Raw genomic sequence first — 19,764 nt, 5'->3', positions numbered from 1 at the left:
CAAGCAAAAAAAAGCAAATTAGGCATATAGAGGTTTTAGGGTACAATAAATGATTCTATGGTAGTTAGAGACTCCTCTCTCCCCTCAGGGGGGGGGGGGACTGCCATACAAATGAAATATAAATTTCTGCATTACTCGAGAATTAATCAAGCAAACGAAACCAAATTAGGAATATAGAGGTTTTAGGGTGCAATAAATGATTCAATGGTTGTTAGAGACTCCTCCCTCCTCTCTTAGGGGGGCTGCCATACAAATGAAACACAAATTTCTGCATTACTCGAGGTTGAAAAATCTTGAGCGAGAATTGTGTCTGAAAATAATCTGATATTATAATGATGAGTTTAGGAAGAAGTACTAAGAATTTTATAGTAAAAGGTAAATTCAACGGGGTCGTTTAGAAGATCCATCAATGAACAGTTCCATGAACCCATGAACTTGCGCTTAGTAAGAAAACGTGAATGTTTGAAGGTATTGATAACAAAAAACAAATTTTGGGCGGGACGAAGTTAGCTGGGTCAGCTAGTATAATATAGAATTAGTGCCTATTCTCGGTAAATGAGAAAACAGGCAAAACTTTCTTTGTGCGAAGGATATGGACCGCACAAAAAAGTCGCATAAAAAATCGTGCAAAACTTCACTAGCAGCTTTAAAAAATCGTGTTCGGTACACATTTTGAAAAACACTTTTTTTTGCGGTAGATAGGGACCGCATAAAAAAAATTCGAACAAGAAAATAACTCAAATCCACGCCATTCACCGTTCAATTTCCTTTTGTTTCCTTGCTTTGCGATGGGACACTTTGCCTTTTCGGTTGCGCGTGGCTGTTTTGTGCTTTTAGTTGCATGTCGAAACGTGTTGCTGTTAGAAATCATGTCATGCAAAAACTTAGAAAAACTAAGAGCATTTGATGAGAGGAGGGGAATGATTTCAGAAGTGGATAATTGAGACGCAAATATGCTTTTTCGCACTGAAATGCATATAAACCATCGAATAAAACAAAATGGACGATAACTTCGTCAAATATGCTTCTTTTCATACACCGCACGAAAAAACCGCACAACAACAGAAAATCGCACCAAAAAAATATTCGCACAAAAACAGGTTTTACTGTAATTCATTTTGCGCATCAACTCACATTATGAGCTAACGCCCGATTCTAGGCAATACGGTTGCTCGTTGCGTCGGGAATGAAGCGAGTGGATGATGCAATCGAAAGAAAACATACCCAATTAAATCGTCAATTGTTAACTTTTGTTTACTATATTCACTGTTCATATTTCAAGCAAAAAAAAAAATCTGGATAAATTTTCTGTCTAATGATATAGAACACAACAAATGTCGCAATAACCATTTTGAGTAATATGCGTTTGAAAACTCTTAATAAATCGTTACATTTTTCGTAGAGGTAACCCCTCTGCCGAAAACGTTATCACAAAAAAAGTAAAAAATAAAAATGAGAAAAATCGTGATTTTTTCTTTATTTTTTTTTCCTTTTTTCAAATTTCATTATCCACTTTATAAGAAAAGTTAAAATTTCAAAATATTTTAAACATGATAAAGGTACTCTATTGTACATAATCTGTTTGTTTCGGGCGAGTTTCAATAATGAATTTTTTTCAGCAAATTTTTTTTTATTGAAAAAGTCGCTTGGGGGCTAGTTGGTGAACTGCAATATTATGTTAATTTTTGGTTTTTTTATTGCAGATGGTTAGAACTTATAAGCGAAAAAGAGACCAATATTGGTCGGACACCAGTTTGGAGAATGTTATGAAAGCTATAGACGCTATCGACGAAAATATCCAGACATGGAGGTTAGATTTTCATGTTGATGAATCAGCATCAACATTAAAAAAAATCCAAGATCCAGGGCTCGCCAAAGCTTAACGTCGCTAACTTGCCTCCCTCTCCCCTACTGATTGTAATATCATCCCAAATTACTTTTCATAAACATGAGTTTTTTTTGATGAAACATACACTGGATGAAATCACCCTACAGACGGTTCAAATCATCCCGCATCAAATTTTAATGTCCAAAAATCATCTCATTTATTTTATTATATACTAGCTGACCCGGCAAACTTCGTCCCGCCCAAAATTTATTTTTCGTTTTCACATTCACGTTTTCTTACTAAGCGCTGTTCATGGGTCCAATCGCAGGATTGATTGAAAGAAATTACCTTTAAAATTACCTTTTACTATAAAATTCCTAGTACTTCTACCAAAACTCGTCATTATAATATCAGATTATTTCTCCGTTACAATGATGAAATGTTTGAAACAACAACCTCAGGCGTTCGGCGGTCAACGATTCGATAACACTGAAGAAATTCGTGACGCAGTTACATCGTACTTCAAAAAGATGGACGCTACGCACTTCGCGCTCGGAATAGAAAAACTCGTGCCACGCTATGGAAAATGCCTCGAACGTTACGGTGATTATGTAGAAAAATAGAAAATAAAACGTAGATTACGAAAATCACTTTGTTTTTTATCCTAACTTTATTTTTCCGCGATTTGTGAGGCACTGAAACCTATTTTTTGAACGACCCTCGTATTTCGGATCACCTACATCTCAGGTGTTCAAAAAGAGAAATTACTTTTAATGTTATAACTTTTCTAATAAAATGCTATGAATCCCGAGTCCTTCTGTGGCCGAGTGATTTGTGTCACACATTATCATGGCGATGGTTCGGGTTCGATTCCAAATCTGGTCGAGGGATTTTTCGTCAAAGAAATTTCTTCCGACTTGCACTGTGTTCACGCGTATCTTCAAGAGAAAAGATCCCCAATTATAGATACGATCCTACATGAAAACGAGACAATATTTGAACCTTCAACTAATATTCAAAACATGTTTTTTTTTGCGAAAGAGCCGTCATAACAATGAATCGTACGCCGCTTGAGGCGTTACTTTCAAAACCATCCATTTGTTTCGCGCGCAGAATTGTTTTGCCGTGTAACTCATACTGAAACAAGCGTAGGACAAGTGTTACTCGGACCGGAATTTACAGGCTGTTGACAAAAATATGTCACATCGCCAAAACGATACAGTAAATAACTTAGCAGCGCTGTGTGCCGGACCAAATGGACGTCAACGCCCCGGCAGTTAACGGTATCAATGGGAACATTGAAAACTAGTGAGAAGAAGAGTAAATTTACGATGACTTCCACCGGGTCTCTGGGTTTGGTTCAACCGGGAAATTTGTCAAATGCAGCGCGATTCATATTTTTTTTGTCACACTGAAAGAGTTGAAACCACGCACTCCTCAGCACTGCAATGATGCACTTCTGGGCAACAGATTTTCCGATCTGACTCGTTTGTCATCACTCACGCGTGGGGAAAATAAAAATTAGTTGGTTCCTTCACCCGGGGTGTCACCAAGAATATTTTTACTTAATTTGAGAGGAGGAAAATGGGTTGCTAAATCGAATGCGGACACGGCTGAAATACGATGGAACAAATTTCACTTTAAACGAGAGAGAAATTACATGGCACATGGTAAAAAAAAACTTTTGTATCCTTCCGAAGTGGCATTGTCCTGGCGCTCGGTACAGCTATGACATACTGAGCGCTCTGTCAACACAGCTTATATCTTTCACCTTTTACCGAAGATCCTGTTGAGAAATTCGAACATTTGGTAGCATTCTTCTAATTCCAATTGATTTGTACCAAAGAATAAACTGTAATATGTAGACAAAAAAAATTCACAGTGATCGTACTTCTTGAATGAAAATAGAATAGGAGAGCGTGGCCCTACACTGACTCCATGGAGACCAAGAAGGCGATGAAATTCTAGACGGAGGAACCCTGAAAAATTTTACCATACTATTAAATTGTTAGCGTCGTGATACGCATTTTTAATACTAATGAAAATTCGGAAGGCAGCGCCATTCCTGAGATCTTCTTCTTCTTCTTCAATGGCACTAACGTTCCTAGAGGAACTTCGCCGTCTCAACGTAGTATTACTTGCGTCATTTTTATTAGTACTTAGTTAAGATTTCTATGCCAAATAACACGCCTTGAATGCATTCTGAGTGGCAAGCTCTAGAATACGCGTGATCACAGTGCAAGTCGGAGGAAATTTCTTTGACGAAAAATTCCCCCGACCAGAACGGGAATCGAACCCGAACACCCGGCATGTTAGTTATGACGCTAACCACTCGGCCACGGGTGCACGGGATCCTGAGATCTAGTGGAGATTTTAACTGTGTATGTGAAATGTTATTTTCTGAACAAAGATGATTGACTTTCCAACAATTTTGTCAAACGACATATTTCTTTCTGACATCTTGGTTTTGAGTAAAAGGTAAACGGAGTAAAGGTAACGATCAATCAATCAGTATGGATACGCCTTTTTTAAAAAATCAAGTTTTACAATTACATCGTGATAAGCGTTGTCAGTCCATTCAATGTTTGCGCTATCGAAATTGATCTTTGTTCGAAAGTGGAAATGGATTTGGACAGGTTAGATAACACACTTTTATATCTTCTATCTATACAGCCATTCCATGCCAAACCGATATAGTGGTTCTCAGATTTTCGTGAAAAGTGGTAGATTTTTTCACAAATAATTAGACCCGTTTTTTAGTTTTTCGTTAGGGTGACCATTTCCATTTTAGGGTAGTCCGAAAAATCATGTTTTTTTCCCAAAAATTACTTTCTTTGAAAAATCATAACATTTGAACCATTGAACTGATTTAGATGATCGACATATCAAATTAAAGCCAACGAATATACAGCCTACGAAAAATATGTATTTTATTTTCGTAATAATTTTTTGTCAACTAGCAATAATCGCACCTCGGAAAACCTCATTGGTTACGATATCGCCACTGCGCAAAAATAAACTCGTAATTGACGAATTTCATGCCAACTTGTCTTAGGAGTTGGCAGCACCATCTCAGATAATAGTGAAACGTTGTGGGTGTAAAACCATGGGTCATCTAAGCAACTTTGCATACTTGACTACTAGACTACTTTTTGGAAAAAGCCATTTTTTTCTTATTTTTTTACAAAAAAAATTATTACTTAAAAACTATGATACCTACAAAATTCTTGTGAAAGGTTGAAATGTAGGAAATTGTTTAAATTTTTACAAGAAAATACCAAAAATTTTTTGGAAAAAAATTTCGCTGACAAAAAATTTATTTCAAAAATTAAAATTAATTTTTCTTAAAAATGTATTTTTTTAAATTCCCAAAAATATATATATGAATAGCCCTTACAATTTCCAACAAGTCGTCCATACATCGAAAGATGGGCACTTTTACAGGGAAAAAGTTTTTATTACAACAACTTTTTTATATTTTCTTTGAAAAAAATACAACTAATCCTAATTTTGTTTAAAGTCAAGATATAGTGTATTCGACAAAGTTTTAGATCATGTTAAAATATAAACTTTTGTCGAAAACATCAACTTTCTATCTTTTATGGTTTTTGGAATATAAGTCATTTTTGTATGAAGACTCCTGAAAAAAGTTTTGCTGAACATTAATAGCATCTTTTCAAAGAAAAACATGTAAAAGTTGTTGTTCGAAAAACTTTTTCCATGTAAATGTACCCATCGTCCGATGTATGAAAAACTTATTGGACTATTGTTACGGCTATTTATATCATTTTTTTCAGAATTTTGAAAGCATGTTCGAAAAAATGAATTTTAATTTTCAAAATATTTTTTTTCCAAAAAATTCTTTGATAATTTTTAATGAAAACCAAAATAATTTGCTACATTCCATTCTTTGACTAAAATTTTGTAGGACTGATAGATTTTTTTGTAGGATTTTTTTTCATTTGAATTTTTTTTTTAACTATTTTTCGAAAAATCTTAATTTAAAAACTATCAGCTTGACGTGGAATTGCTCAGCTAGGAAAACACCTCATAAGGAAACAACTTCAAGAGAATCACTGTGCACGTTTCCGTAAGCAACTTCAATGGTTAGGAAATCTTTATAAATATCATGGGACATTGGGAAAATGTCCCTGAATTGAATCATCCACCGAACAACAAACGAAAACATGAAACAGCTGAGCTCCAACAGATGAAACCATACAGTGCGCCAGGAATTCCATGAGTTTTCACCGTCGCCATTCACAGCGAGTTTTGTAATGAGCCAGCAATCGTGTTTCGGAGCTTGTTTCACAACAGCGTAAAATGCAGTATTTTATGTCCGATTCAAAAAGCGAAAAGTGTGTGACAGCGAGACGTCAAAAAAATAAGAAATGCAAAAAAAAATACTGAACCTGGATTTGGAATCTCTGCCCTGTGCCAAGTCTAGCGCCAAGGCAGTCGACAGCAGCAGGAGGAAATGCATGAAATACCAGCAGAGTAATTAATCTTGTCAGGGCGGTGGTAATTGTTTTCGTAAATCAGCTTCGCAGCGTAATGTCATAATATTTCATGCCGAATCATCGCTGAACCGAGCCAGCGGAGGGAGAGGAGTGACAGGTGGCGGGACCGACTAAGAAAATCTTCTCACTGATGACCACCCCAACTGGGATGAAACACCGGGGACATACCAACACAATTAGTTTATCCCAAAATGATAATCGTTTCCTAACGATTTCATCACTTTGTTTTCTGGTTGATTCTCTTTCGACTTGGGGGAGGCGAGCTTTGTTTTGTGCTGTTTGTTTTGATAAATGAATTTGTGTTGTGAGTTTCATTTTTCTAGGAGTGATTTGATGGTATTATGCATGTTTATTAATTTTTGAGACTTTGAGTCTAGTGATTCTATCGCTTCATGTTACTAAAAGATGACATTCTCAGATTGTAAACTCACTTTTTGTAAATACTGAAAAACAAATAAGTCAAATCAATGCAGCCATGCAGATAAGCCAAATTGTCATGTGAATTGTTTTCGTGATTTGTGTATGAACGTTTACAATGGATGTCAGTCAAATATTGAACGCTTTTGCAACCTAATGTTGGAATAGAAGAAATCTCATAATGTTTCGGTAGATGATTGCAGTGATCAATGTCGATATCTCGTTGGAAAGGCGACATTTTGCTTTTTTTCGGTTTTTTAGCTTGCTCTATTCAGTTGTAAATTCCAGGGTGTTAAAAATGGTAGTCAACGAAGAGCAAAAAAATTGCATTTGACACCCATACCCATAAACCATGAAAATCCCAGAAAAAGCCACACAAAAGAAACACGAATGTCTGCATAACTCGAGAACTAATCAAGCAAACGGAACAAAATTTGGAAAGTGGAAGTTTTAGGGGGCAAGAGATATATCCATAGTGATTCGATGCTCCTTTCCCCTCTCTAAGCGGGGACTGCCATACAAATGAAACACAAATTTCTGCATAACTCGAGAACTAATCAAGCAAATGGAGCCAAACTTGGCATGTGAAGGCTTTTGGGTACGAGAAATGACACAGAAATGGACACCCCTCCCTCTTCTGGAAGGAAAAGGAGGATCCCAGAAATATATTACACATATTTCAACCAACCATATCAACAACTTAACATGACAATTGAGAATTTTCGGAAAATTCTAAAGAAAAATGGGAAAATGCGGAAAAATGAATTCCCAAATGTTCAACAATTACTTTGTGATAAGCGTTTTTAGTCCATTTGATGTTTGCGCTAACGAAATTGAACTTTGTTCGAAAGTGGAAATGGATTTTCAGGTGGGAAAACGCACTGCTATATCTTCTCTAACTATATACACAAAAATGAATCACCAAATGTGTTGGTAATCACAAAACTCGTGAAACGAATAGTCCGATTTGAGCTGTATCCATTTCATTATATTTTCTGTATCAAACATGTATTCCATGTAACGAAGAAACATGTTGAGCGAGAATTGTTACTGTAAATAAATATATATTATAATAACGAGTTTTGGTAGAAGTACTAGGAAATTTATAGTTAAAGAAAACTGTAAAAGTCTATCACAATATCAATCAATAAATAGTTCTGTGATTGATTCCACGAACGTTCGTTTGGTAAGGAAACGTGAATGTTTAAAAGTACAGGCAAACCTTTTTTTGTGCGGGGGATAGGGACCGCACAAAAAAAGTCGCATAAAAAAATCGTGCAAAACTTCACCAGCAGCTTTAAAAAATCGTGTTCGGTGCACATTTTGAAAAAAATTTTTTTTTTGTGCGGTAGATAGGGACCGCATAAAAAAAGTTTCCCCCAAGAAAATAACTCAAATCCACGCCATCCACCGTTCAATTTCCTTTTGTTTCCTTGCTTTGCGATGGGACACTTTGCTTTTCGGTTGCGCGAACTGTTTTGTGCTTTTGTTGCATGTCGAAACGTGTTGCTGTTAGAAATCATGTCATGCAAAAACTTAGAAAAACTTAGAGCATTTGATGAGAGGAGGGGAATGATTTCAGAAGTGTATAATTGAGACGCAAATATGCTTTTTTCGCTCTGAAATGCATATAAACCATCGAAAAAGACTAAATGCACGATAATTTCGTCAAATATGCTTCTTTTCATACACCGCACAAAAAAAACCGCACAAGAATAGAAAATCGCACAAAAAAAAATCGCACAAAAAAAAATCGCACAAAATAAACGCACAAAAACAGGTTTCACTGTATTCATATCCATTCTGGCCGGGACGAAGTTTGCCGGGTCAGCTAGTCGTGTATAAATTAACTTAACGGATAGCAACAATACATCAATGCGTAAATTATTTTCAATCATTTTCAAATATGTTTATGGTATATGTTACCGACGGTTTATAATGCCTTTAATCGCGAATATATACAAAAGAAATAACTAATAATTGGTAGTATTTTCCACAAAATCGTCATATACACCGTTTTTCTCTAAGAATGTCTACAATGAAAGTGGTTTCTGAGAGTAAAACTATGTCACTCCACACAACATGTAAAAATTAAAATGCAATTAATTTCATTCATTGTTATCAATATACAGTTTCGCTGAATCAAATTGTTCCTCTTCTGTAGGCGTACAGAACTTTACTGAACGATACACGAAAATTTTGTATAATCAGCGGGAAAAAACCTTAAAACCACGATCAAAAAACATACATTTTCTGACAATCAAAGTGCTTGCTGTGTTCATGCTACCGTTTTCCTCCACCTATTAAACTTTCCAAAGATTTTTTCAGGTTAGGTACAAACGGTTCAACAATAAAAGGAGATGATATTATAAAAAATCCAAGTTAAACTGTATTTTTGAGATAAAGGGGTGGTCCAAATCACCCCGTATCACCAAATCACACCTTGCACGATCGGTCATATTTTTCAATCTCTGGCGAACAAGCTAGGATTTCACTTCAAAAGATGTTCAGCATCAGGTTTTTCTTCTTATTCTTTTTTCCGAAGTAAAGTCGTTTTTATTTTTTTTTGTTATTCAGCATTAAACTTTGTGCTCTCTGATGATGATGAAGACTCAGAATTATCGCTGCAAGATTCGCCGACAGCGATGTTTCACACAGTGCTTCCTTGGCCATCGTTAATTGGCTCTCGTTAAGTAAAATTCTGAAAAATAAACGAATTTTAAAAAAAGTAAAATTCTGCTCTTTGGATCGATGTAAATTGCTGCCAACAATATAGGGTTAGCCAGAAGTGTACTTTTCTCTTCTTGGACCGTAAAACTCCATCTGCAATTGATCATTCTATCTTACTAAGGCGGAAAATCAGACTCCTTCATTCCAACATAAACTTTCCAGGTGTCAGATCTTCAAGCTGAAGTGTTTTGGTTAGGTTGAACGATTGAAACCGGAGCTTCTCCAGTTCTATCGCTTTGTTCCTCTGATTCTCAGTTAGGGAAGATTCTCATTATCCAGATCATTGATGAAATTTCTAAGTTCATTCAGTCGCTGAATCACGAGATATGTACTCCTTTAGCGAGTGGCCTGACCAAAAATTGCTTCTTTTCCTGGTCTTCTTTTAAAAATTGCATCCGTTTTCGGGGTTCTACCAGCTATAGTAACTTGCCTCAATTTACCAATGAAGGTAGTATCAGAATGATCATTCAGTCCACCACGAATCGTCAACTGGAGAGTGTGAACGGTGTAACGCATGTGGAAGATCTTGAACATATCGGAAACTTCGTCTTTTAAAGTATCAAATTAGTTTCAACGAATTCAAATCGGTTCTCAACGGATTTGTGCAAGCCTACTTTTTTAGTGTTTGCTTCTCCAATCGCCATACAACTGATGCTTTGGCTTCAGGTTCAGCGGGATTCTGTTTTTCACTACATATCCACAATGCTTTTCTCGAGCATTTCAGCAGTCATGCTAACCGTTATCTTGTCGCTTATGAAGAAAGTAGAGAACACAAGCGAACGGTTCGGCCGTGAACAGGATATTAATAAGATCATGAAATAAAATTTTGTTTAATGAGCTAAATATTTTGATTGTATTGGATCATTCATCTGGAAGTTGGAGTCGAAGTCGGTAAAAATTTTACGACTTCGACTCCGACTTCTAATATAATGAAATTCCTTCCGACTGCTCGACTCCGACTCCGACTCTATAGCCCTGCCCATAACGTTTCATTGCTGTTTGAGATGGTGCTGCCATTTTGGCATGTAATTCGTCTATTATTGGTGCAATATGGAGAAAGTAAGCACTGTTAAAAAAAGTTTTATTTTTATTTTCCACTTTTTTTCAAAAGATATATATTTTTATTAAGGCTCTAATGGCGTAATATTTCGACAATTTTTCTTCTCAGCTATGTTAGTAGTAATGTAACCGATTACTCGCGGTTGGGTCGAGGTTAGTATTACAAAGTGTTCTCATAATTGGGATGTTGCAGTCTCTGTAAGTGTGCCTGACACGGGATACTTCCTGGATTGGAGTGCAGCTGACCATTAAACAGCAACATTGTTTTTTAATGTTTTTAATTATTTGATATATTGTAGCAGACAACTGTTTGGTGTTAAGTCAGACCGGATCATGTGACATTTTTATGATTTCCAGAAAACGAGTTTGAATTTGATGCGATAGGGGCTTTCATTGAGCGTTCAAAACAATTTCGATAAGTTGTTGCTGCTGCAAGCGTGATTTTCCAAATCTGATAAACGTGAAATGTAGCTTTTGTTTGATCTGTTTAATCTAATTTGTTTAATCATGTTTAATAATTTAATGTTTGAATGTTTAATCTACTGTAATCAATAAGTAGAAATTTTTAATTTTGCGACATAGTCCGCTCTGACTTAACACCGACCAACTAATGATGTTTATTGCACAGTGCGCCAAGATGGAAAAATAATGGACAAAAAAGTTATAAATAAAAAAAGGTGCATTCTTGAAAACTGTTGAAATTATTCTTATAAAGGTTTTTGACCCTATTGTATAAACGTACGCATGATTTGCAATAAAAAGATATACGGAAAAATTTTGCTTATTGTTTCCACTCCCGAGATGCAGTGAGTTTGAAACAAAATTTACTGAACCAACTTTCGGTCGTTTTCGGATGTTTTTCGAGTTTATAAAAGATCATTTTTCGAGAAGTATTTTATTTCAAGTTTTTATAAAATGATAAAGAGTCACATTTTATTACAAATTTCTTTTTGTATCATAATACCTAAATTTTTTTTTTTTTTTTTTGCTATAATTACACTTTGCAAATTGCCTAACTTTTATTTTATCAAAGGAAAGTGCTTGCTTGTACATTAGGGTGCCAATGAATGAATGGGAAAAATCAACCCTAAAATTTCAAAAATTTACCCTATACAAAATGTTCACCACCTCGAAAAAACACCCTATGCCAAATTTCAGCTCAATCGGATTTAATGGAGAGTGGCGCAAAGTGGTCAAAGTTTTGAGTTTTTTGAAAGTCGGAAAATACCCAAGAAAAAAAAAATTTGGTGCCAAATGTCTCGAAATTGCATGACACGCCGAAATTGACAGTTATCGAAAAAAAATTATTTGTCAAAAAACGAATTTTTAGGCGAAAAACGAAAGTGCAAAAAAAATTTTTTTTTTGACACAAGAAATTTTTTGAGATAACTGTTATTTTAAGACATTAGGCATCAATTTTTTTCAATCTCGATTTTCTGTGATATTTAGTTTTTCAAAAAACTCAAATTTTAACATCTGCGACACCAGTAAATGAAGTCCGAATGAGCTAATATTTATCATAAAGGTATATCATCATCCAAATCAACATTTCACAGCATGTTCCGAAAGAAAACTCGAGATAACGATCTCGTATTCCGAAAAAAAATGAGTCCCTGAGTGTCGATTTTTGACAAAAAAAATTTTTCGAGATGACACTAGATCTCGACGTTTCATGCAATTTTAAGATATTTGGCATCAATTTTTTTTTTCGAACCCCGATTTCCTTTAATCCCCCTGGGGGGATTTTTCGACTTTCAAAAGCTCTAACTTTGTCCGATTTGCGCCACTCTCCCTAAAGTCCGATTGAGCTGATATTTTGCATAGGGTGTTTTTTCGAGATGGTGAACATTTTTATGGGGTAACTTGACATTCGAGATGACCATTTTCATTGGCATCCTAATGTACATACTCTGATTTATTGGACCTAGGTACCCCTAACTTATTTGGACTTTTGTTCAAAAATGCACTGATAAATGATGACTTCTTGTTCTCTTCTGCATAATTAAATAAATAGAATAAAAGAGTGGTAAAGACTTTAATGGCATTTTGTGCACATTTTTGAACATCAATATAGTTCAATATCAGAAACTCCAGGACCTCCATTTGATGTATCAAAATAGTAAAAGTTACAGATTTCTGAACAATGAAAAAACTCAACTCAAATGCAATTACTAAAAACAATCACAGACCTACGTCAAACTCCTGTCCATGTCCCTAGGCTCAGATCCACCTATTATTTTTTATATTATGCTGGTTTTCTTCTGCAAACCCTAGTTCCACTAGTTTCTCAATATTACTTTCCGTGAGATTTCTGCAATTTAAAAAAAAAATGTCGAAAAACCGTTTGCACAATGCTTGTAAAAGGTGAATAGCTATTGTGTGTGTTAATTTTGTACTTCATTCTTCTCTTCTGAACTATCTTTTGTTTCTCACTTGATTAACCCTTACTTGTAACTCGTTCATCATTTGCCTGTGGTTTTACTGCATCAGCACTGTTTTTGTTCTAACATGGGTACTTGAAACAACTATACGGTACGTTTCTGTCTACCCGCAAAAAAAATATACCAACGTGATTTTATTGCTTCATGAACTTATAATAGTTTTGTCCTTCTTTTTTTTCAATATTGATCCACTTTGCAATAAGTAATATTTGTTATTCGATGTAACATCCAAAACAATTCAAACATCAAATAATTATTTTCTAAGAAAATTCCTCTCGAATAATGAAAAAATGTAAGATTTATCATAAAAATTAACCGCATCACTTGATTAAGTCAAGCCTTGCAGTAAAAAATTATCTACTCTTTTAGTAAAATTTACTTCTAGGTTAAAAGGACTCGAAAAACTGTCGAAAACAACTAAAAGTTGAGAATTTTCAGTAAATTTTATTTTAAAATTACTATGTCTCAGGAACGGTAGCACTTAGCAAAATTTTGCCGCACACCTTTTTGGCTGAGAATTCTGCGTACTTTCATAAATCGGGACAAAAAACAATTAAAAAATAAAAAAAGAAGCATTTAAACATTTTTCCAAAATCCAACTTTATGTTTTCACGCACTGTGAAATAAACATCATTAGTTCTCCGCTGCAACCTATAAAAAAAATAAAAAATCAAAAAACTTTTATGATAAAATTGAGTTTAAAGCCTTTGCGGTCGGAAATAGTTTCCTTTGAAAGAGAGAAACTCTCTTATTTTTCCACGCTAATAATATTTTGTGTATACCGAGTACCGTTACCTATTATTCATAGAAACTTCGTATACATTCGTGAAAAAGTTCACTAGACATTTAAATTCGCTTAGAAAAAATGTAAACTATCACATCGTTGAATAAAGTATTTAGTGTGATTCCTTGCTGTGGTGGCCGAGAGCAGGCGAACGACCGAAAAGGGCTAAGTGTTATTTTCGAAATAAATTAAAACTTTTTTTTTAACTTTGTATCCTTTTTCCACATAGTCCCGATAATAACCTAGAACACTGCGAAGACACCAAGTTAATTGGACCGACCGTTTCTGAGTTATACTTATTTTTCAAGCAATCTTTGCTTAGAGTCTTCTCAATAGTCAGGCTAGAGTCAAAATGGCAAACCGACGATACAAACTGTCTTTTTTAGTCACGAAGAAGTCACGTCTGCAATATTTGAGCCAAATAAAAAATTTAAAATAAAATTTATGAAAAAAATCGTCATTTGGGGTGGAACAGCTCCACTGCTGTCCGCTTTTACGAATTTGTTGAACTTCATAAACCGTTACGTTTGAATACACCCACCCAATTGCGTTACTTTCCCTAACTTGTTAGACATCTAGTTTGTGGATAATCCGACCTGTCAGAAACTTTGCAATTTTCTACTTTCGCGCCATCCAGGATCCCTATAATCTCCGTTTATACTTATGTTCATCCCTCAAAGTCAAAACATGTATATCTTGCGTCTAGACACATTCTTCCAAACACTTTATCATTTACGGCTTTAGTTTTGTGCCGTCTCTCGCTCTTCTCGATATCCAAAGTGCAGTACCCAAACCGCCCCCACTCGCTTCTGCATTTCATTTGTTTATCTGCACCAAAAGTCTCGAATCTAGGGTTCTTCTGTGAGGGGAAACCAAACATCACACTACGTAGTAGCAGCTAAACGTGCGGGGATTACGACTTTTATTGCTGAAGGATTGACATTTTTTACTGCACTCCCACACGAACTTCGGAAATTATTCGGGGGAGGTGGTGTCTGGGGGGCGCTGGCGTAGATTTGGAAGAAAGAAATTAGCGTGTCTGAGCTTCATTTGCGAAGACACATTCGACGGCGCTATCGACGGATCTTTCCTAGCTGTGTCTCGTCGCCAAGGTCTTATCTCATCAATTCAATTAATCGACTGCGTAGTCTCGTTTGACGTTTGCCACCATCGTCTCGCGCGTCGCATCAACCGCAGACATTGCAAACACACCATAATAAGAATGGACTTTTTAATTATCGATAGTGGCTGCTGTGAGTGTCAGCTCGCAGAGAGAGCTAATGTTGATTTTTGAGCTTTATTTTCGCCCGTCTGGAGATATCGATATCGTATTTTTATAGCGAAGGCCGTCTGGATGCTGTCATATGTGTCTGGAGGTCTGTTTTGCTGCCCCGTCAAAATGCAGTTGACCGTATAAAAGTGTCATAAATTGAGTGCTTCGGCCATAAAAATCTCCCAAAAGGGCAAAGACGCTGGACCGATTCATTCTTTACGCGTCGGATGACAGCAGCGAGTGCATTGAAAATAGAAGACAAATGAAAAGTCGTCCATAAAAGATGTCAGCTTCTTTGTTCTACGACGTCTGACGTCTTTTGTGATTTATTTGCTCCATTAAGACTGGGGCATTAAATTCGTAGCCACTAAAGTAAATAGGCTGCGATATGTGGTCCTTTTTTATCAGCCTTGCAGTTTATAACAATTTTAGAACTTCGAATGCGAGAATGAACAGAAGTGAGAAAATTAAATTATCCACAACGTTTATTGGGATTCGAGTAATTTCAATTCGAAAATATGTCCTTCTCTAATCTGTTTGGATAAATATATTGGACTTTAGTACCGTAACAGCCGTCATTGATTATTTGAAGGTCCATACCTTGCATTGCATTATTGGGTCTTCGAATGACCGTCAATTTTGTCAGCGAGTTTTTCAGCGTCAAATTTGGAAACCAAAAATAATTGCGAGATCAAAAGAAAACAATTGTTTTGTTTATTGTTTTATTTTCAAGTTTTTGAGGCGAACTGTTCGTGCCAGCTGGTGAAAAGATGACTGAATCAATAAGGTCAAATTTTGAAGTGAAGTGTTTTCTTTTTTCTTAATTTTTCGCAAATTCGAACATTGTTTTAGGGTTAAAAGTAGTGTCAAATTGCTGTATATTTCTACCCAGATGTGAATTGTTTATTTAATTCGGTTGAAAACAGAAGGTGATAGTTTCTAACGCTTGGGTTGTTATCACTTCCACTGCCACCACATGGATTTTATATTACCGTTCTACGAAAAAACGAAGCGTTGAAGATAGAATTTCGCTAACTGATTCATTCTCTGGATAGATTACTTCACACACAAGGCTTATTATCATTTGAAAAATTCAAACAAATGAAAACAAAAAAAAAAATTCAAAACTGGTGCATTCCTATGCTGCCGTTCTACGCATAGTTGTCCCATGTTACTTTTTGACAATTTTCACTTTTCTTCATAAAACGATGTTTTTAAGTCTAATTTTCCGGAAAAACACAAAAAAAAAGTTATAGTTTGTTCACAGCTTTTAAAAACCAACATCGAGCTCAATTGTCTCAAGTTGATGTTCTATTCATAACTGTCCCACCACATTTTTTTTTGTAGATCCGTATCAAATAAATCGGTTCAAGTACAGGAATTTTATGACATGTTTTCAGCAAGGGTAATGCACTCATTTCTGGTTTGGAAGAACGAACTAATTCTCAAACAATTAAAAAAAAATTAACAGAACAGAGCACGTTAGCCAATGCCTAAAAACAATGAGATTTATATTCTGCAAAGTGATGCAGATCACTCCCTTCTTCATAAAACGATGTTTTTATGCATAATCTTTCGGAAAAATACAAAAAAAGTTATTGTTTGTTCCCAGTATTTCAAAAAACCACATCAAGTTCAATTGTCCCATGTTGATATTCTAGGTATAACTGTCCCACCATGAATTTTTGAACCCGTAGCCAGGATTGATTGACTCGAATGAGGGGATCTTTTCACATTTCATTAACCAATAGTTTTCTGCTTATAAAAAACCCAGTGTAATGCTAAACCGAAATGCTTAAAGCTTCTGGTAGACAAATATGCTAGAAAACTTTGGATGCGTTTTTCTCAGTTGCTGATTTTGGAACATGGGACAACTATGCGTAGAACGGCAGTATGTATTCCCGTTATTTTTTTTCCAAAATATATATTTTTATTAAGGCTTATTTGGCGTCAGCCTGACAGGGCCGGGAGTTCAATATTTCGACAATGTTTGCCTGACAACTATCTTAGTAATATGTAACCGATTACTCGCGGTTGGCTCGAGGCTAGTATTACGAGAGGAACAGGTAGAGATGGAGCAGAAGATCAGGATCACGGCTGCCTAAGATATCCCGGACGGGGATATCCGATTGTCTGCCTTGTGCCCTCGATGCTCTGGTGAGCTGAGAGCGGGCAGCATGGAACCGGATACACGACCAGACAACATGCTCGATATCATGGTAGCCATCGCCACAATCACAAAGATTGTTTGTTGTGAGCCCATTGCGATGCGCGTTTAGGTTGTAGTGTAGTGGAAAAATTCCCACCATGAATTTTTGAACCCGTAGCCAGGATTGATTGACTCGAATGAGGGGATCTTTTCACATTTCATTAACCAATAGTTTTCTGCTTATAAAAAACCCAGTGTAATGCTAAACCGAAATGCTTAAAGCTTCTGGTAGACAAATATGCTAGAAAACTTTGGATGCGTTTTTCTCAGTTGCTGATTTTGGAACATGGGACAACTATGCGTAGAACGGCAGTATGTATTCCCGTTATTTTTTTTCCAAAATATATATTTTTATTAAGGCTTATTTGGCGTCAGCCTGACAGGGCCGGGAGTTCAATATTTCGACAATGTTTGCCTGACAACTATCTTAGTAATATGTAACCGATTACTCGCGGTTGGCTCGAGGCTAGTATTACGAGAGGAACAGGTAGAGATGGAGCAGAAGATCAGGATCACGGCTGCCTAAGATATCCCGGACGGGGATATCCGATTGTCTGCCTTGTGCCCTCGATGCTCTGGTGAGCTGAGAGCGGGCAGCATGGAACCGGATACACGACCAGACAACATGCTCGATATCATGGTAGCCATCGCCACAATCACAAAGATTGTTTGTTGTGAGCCCATTGCGATGCGCGTTTAGGTTGTAGTGTAGTGGAAAAATTCATTATAAGCAATTTGCCTTTCAAAAAGTGTGCCTTCTGAAGCGTCCACCTTAGCTAGCGAGTCCGCTTTCTCATTCTCCGGAATCGAGCAATAAGAGGGAACCCATGCTAAGGTAATTTTGAATAATTTTTCGACCAAAACACACAATAAACGTCTTATTCTTGTAAGGAAATAAGCTCATCTTATTATCAACTTTCATTGAGCGGATTGCCTCTATTGAGCTGAGACTGTCTGAAAAAATAAAATAGTGGTCGATGGGCAGTGGTTCAATGATCCCTAGAGCATAGTATATCGCACCCAGCTCAGCGACCTACGCGGAACAAGGATCTCTGAGTTTAAAAGAAGCACTGGAATTTCCATTGAAGATGCCGAAGCCAGTGGACCCGTTTATGAATGAACCGTCAGTAAAGAACATTTTATCAGATCTAACATTCCCAAATTCTGCCGAAAATATCGGCGGAATAAAATCGGAGCGTAGATGATCTGGGATTCCAAGGTTTTTTTGTCGCATGGACGGATAAAAAATGACAGAGGAACTGCAAAAGTATGGGGAGCAAACTTGGTTGGACATGCCTGGTGAAGGGTGCACGTCGTGGGTAAGGTACTCATGGTATAAAGACATAAAACTTGACTGAGGAGTCAGTTGAAGTAGATTTTCGAAGTTATCAATCACCAACGGATTCATGATCTTGCAACGGATGAGAAATTTGTGAGATAATTCTGTGAACCGAAGAGTTAGCGGAGATACTCCAGTCAAGGTTTCGAGAGTCATCGTAAGTGTCGAATGCAAACACCCCATGGCTATACGCAAGCAACGATATTGTATCCTCTCCAGCTTGAGAATATGAATCCTGGCAGCTGATCGGAAGCAAAAACTGCCATATTCTAACACTGATAATATCGATGTTTTGTACAGCTTAATGAGGTATCCTGGATGGGCACTCCACTATGTTCCGGTTATTGTTTGGAGAAAATTGATTCTTTGCTGGCATTTCTGTTTCAGATACGCAATGTGTCTTCCCCAGGTACATTTCGAATCAAAATATACACTTAGGTATTTGACAAACATAGAGTGCCTGATCGTTTTGCTAAATAGGTGAAGCTGGAATTGACCGGATTCGTGCTTCCTAGAAAATACGACTATTTCGGTTTTCTCCGTAGATAATTCGATACCCAGCTTGAGAGTCCACGTGAACTGGTTGTTCAAGGTATCTGGCAACGAATTTTGCAGAACGACGGGATTATTATTGATGGAAATAACTCCATCGTCTGCAAGTTGTCTCAGCGTGCAGTCTCTAGTTAGACAATCATCCATATCATTGACGTGAAAACTGTACGAGAGGGGGCTTAGGTAGGAGCCTTGCGGTAGGCCCATAAAACTGTAACGAGAAGATTTTGAGCTGCCATGAGAGAAATTCATGTGCTTTCCTGACAGTAAATTGTACAGTAAATTATTCAGAATTGGTGAAAGTCCACGATTATGAAACTTCTCTGAGAGAATTTCCATGTAAACTGAATCAAATGCCCCTTTGATAATTCTCCGGTAATGTCCCTGATATTACCCACCCACCCTTTTTCTTTGAGGTTTTCCCTGAGCATTCTCCTTTTATGGAAATTGCTATCTCAAATCAACTGAACATACGTTAGTAAGTGTCATTCGGTGATACTTATTCGTCTCAACCATTCACTTGTATAAATCTACCACATGAAGTGTCTTCTAATGCGAGCAGGACATCCCGTGCATCCCAAGGTTTATGGATGTTAGGTAGAGGATGCCAAT

The 19,764-nt window shown here is 36.6% G+C and overlaps 1 protein-coding gene, 1 long non-coding RNA gene and 1 other non-coding gene across 4 annotated transcripts in view; 1 reads left to right on the top strand and 2 right to left on the bottom strand.

Moving 5' to 3' along the window:
* The window catches only part of LOC129775980 (follicle-stimulating hormone receptor), a 429,827-nt gene that overhangs the window by 158,483 nt on the left and 251,580 nt on the right, over nucleotides 1-19,764 (bottom strand). The window lies entirely within an intron of this gene.
* Nucleotides 1-19,764, top strand: part of LOC129775984 (uncharacterized) — a 154,574-nt gene that overhangs the window by 61,613 nt on the left and 73,197 nt on the right. The window lies entirely within an intron of this gene.
* LOC129780752 (U4 spliceosomal RNA) lies at nucleotides 4,706-4,844 on the bottom strand. The gene has a single exon (XR_008744018.1). It is a non-coding gene; the product is annotated as a U4 spliceosomal RNA (small nuclear RNA).

This window comes from Toxorhynchites rutilus, chromosome 3 (genome assembly GCF_029784135.1).
Source record: "Toxorhynchites rutilus septentrionalis strain SRP chromosome 3, ASM2978413v1, whole genome shotgun sequence".
In the NCBI taxonomy this organism is placed as follows: Eukaryota; Metazoa; Arthropoda; class Insecta; order Diptera; family Culicidae; genus Toxorhynchites; species Toxorhynchites rutilus.
Note: the sequence above shows the minus strand (reverse complement) of the source record. Positions and strands in the feature narration are given on the sequence as shown.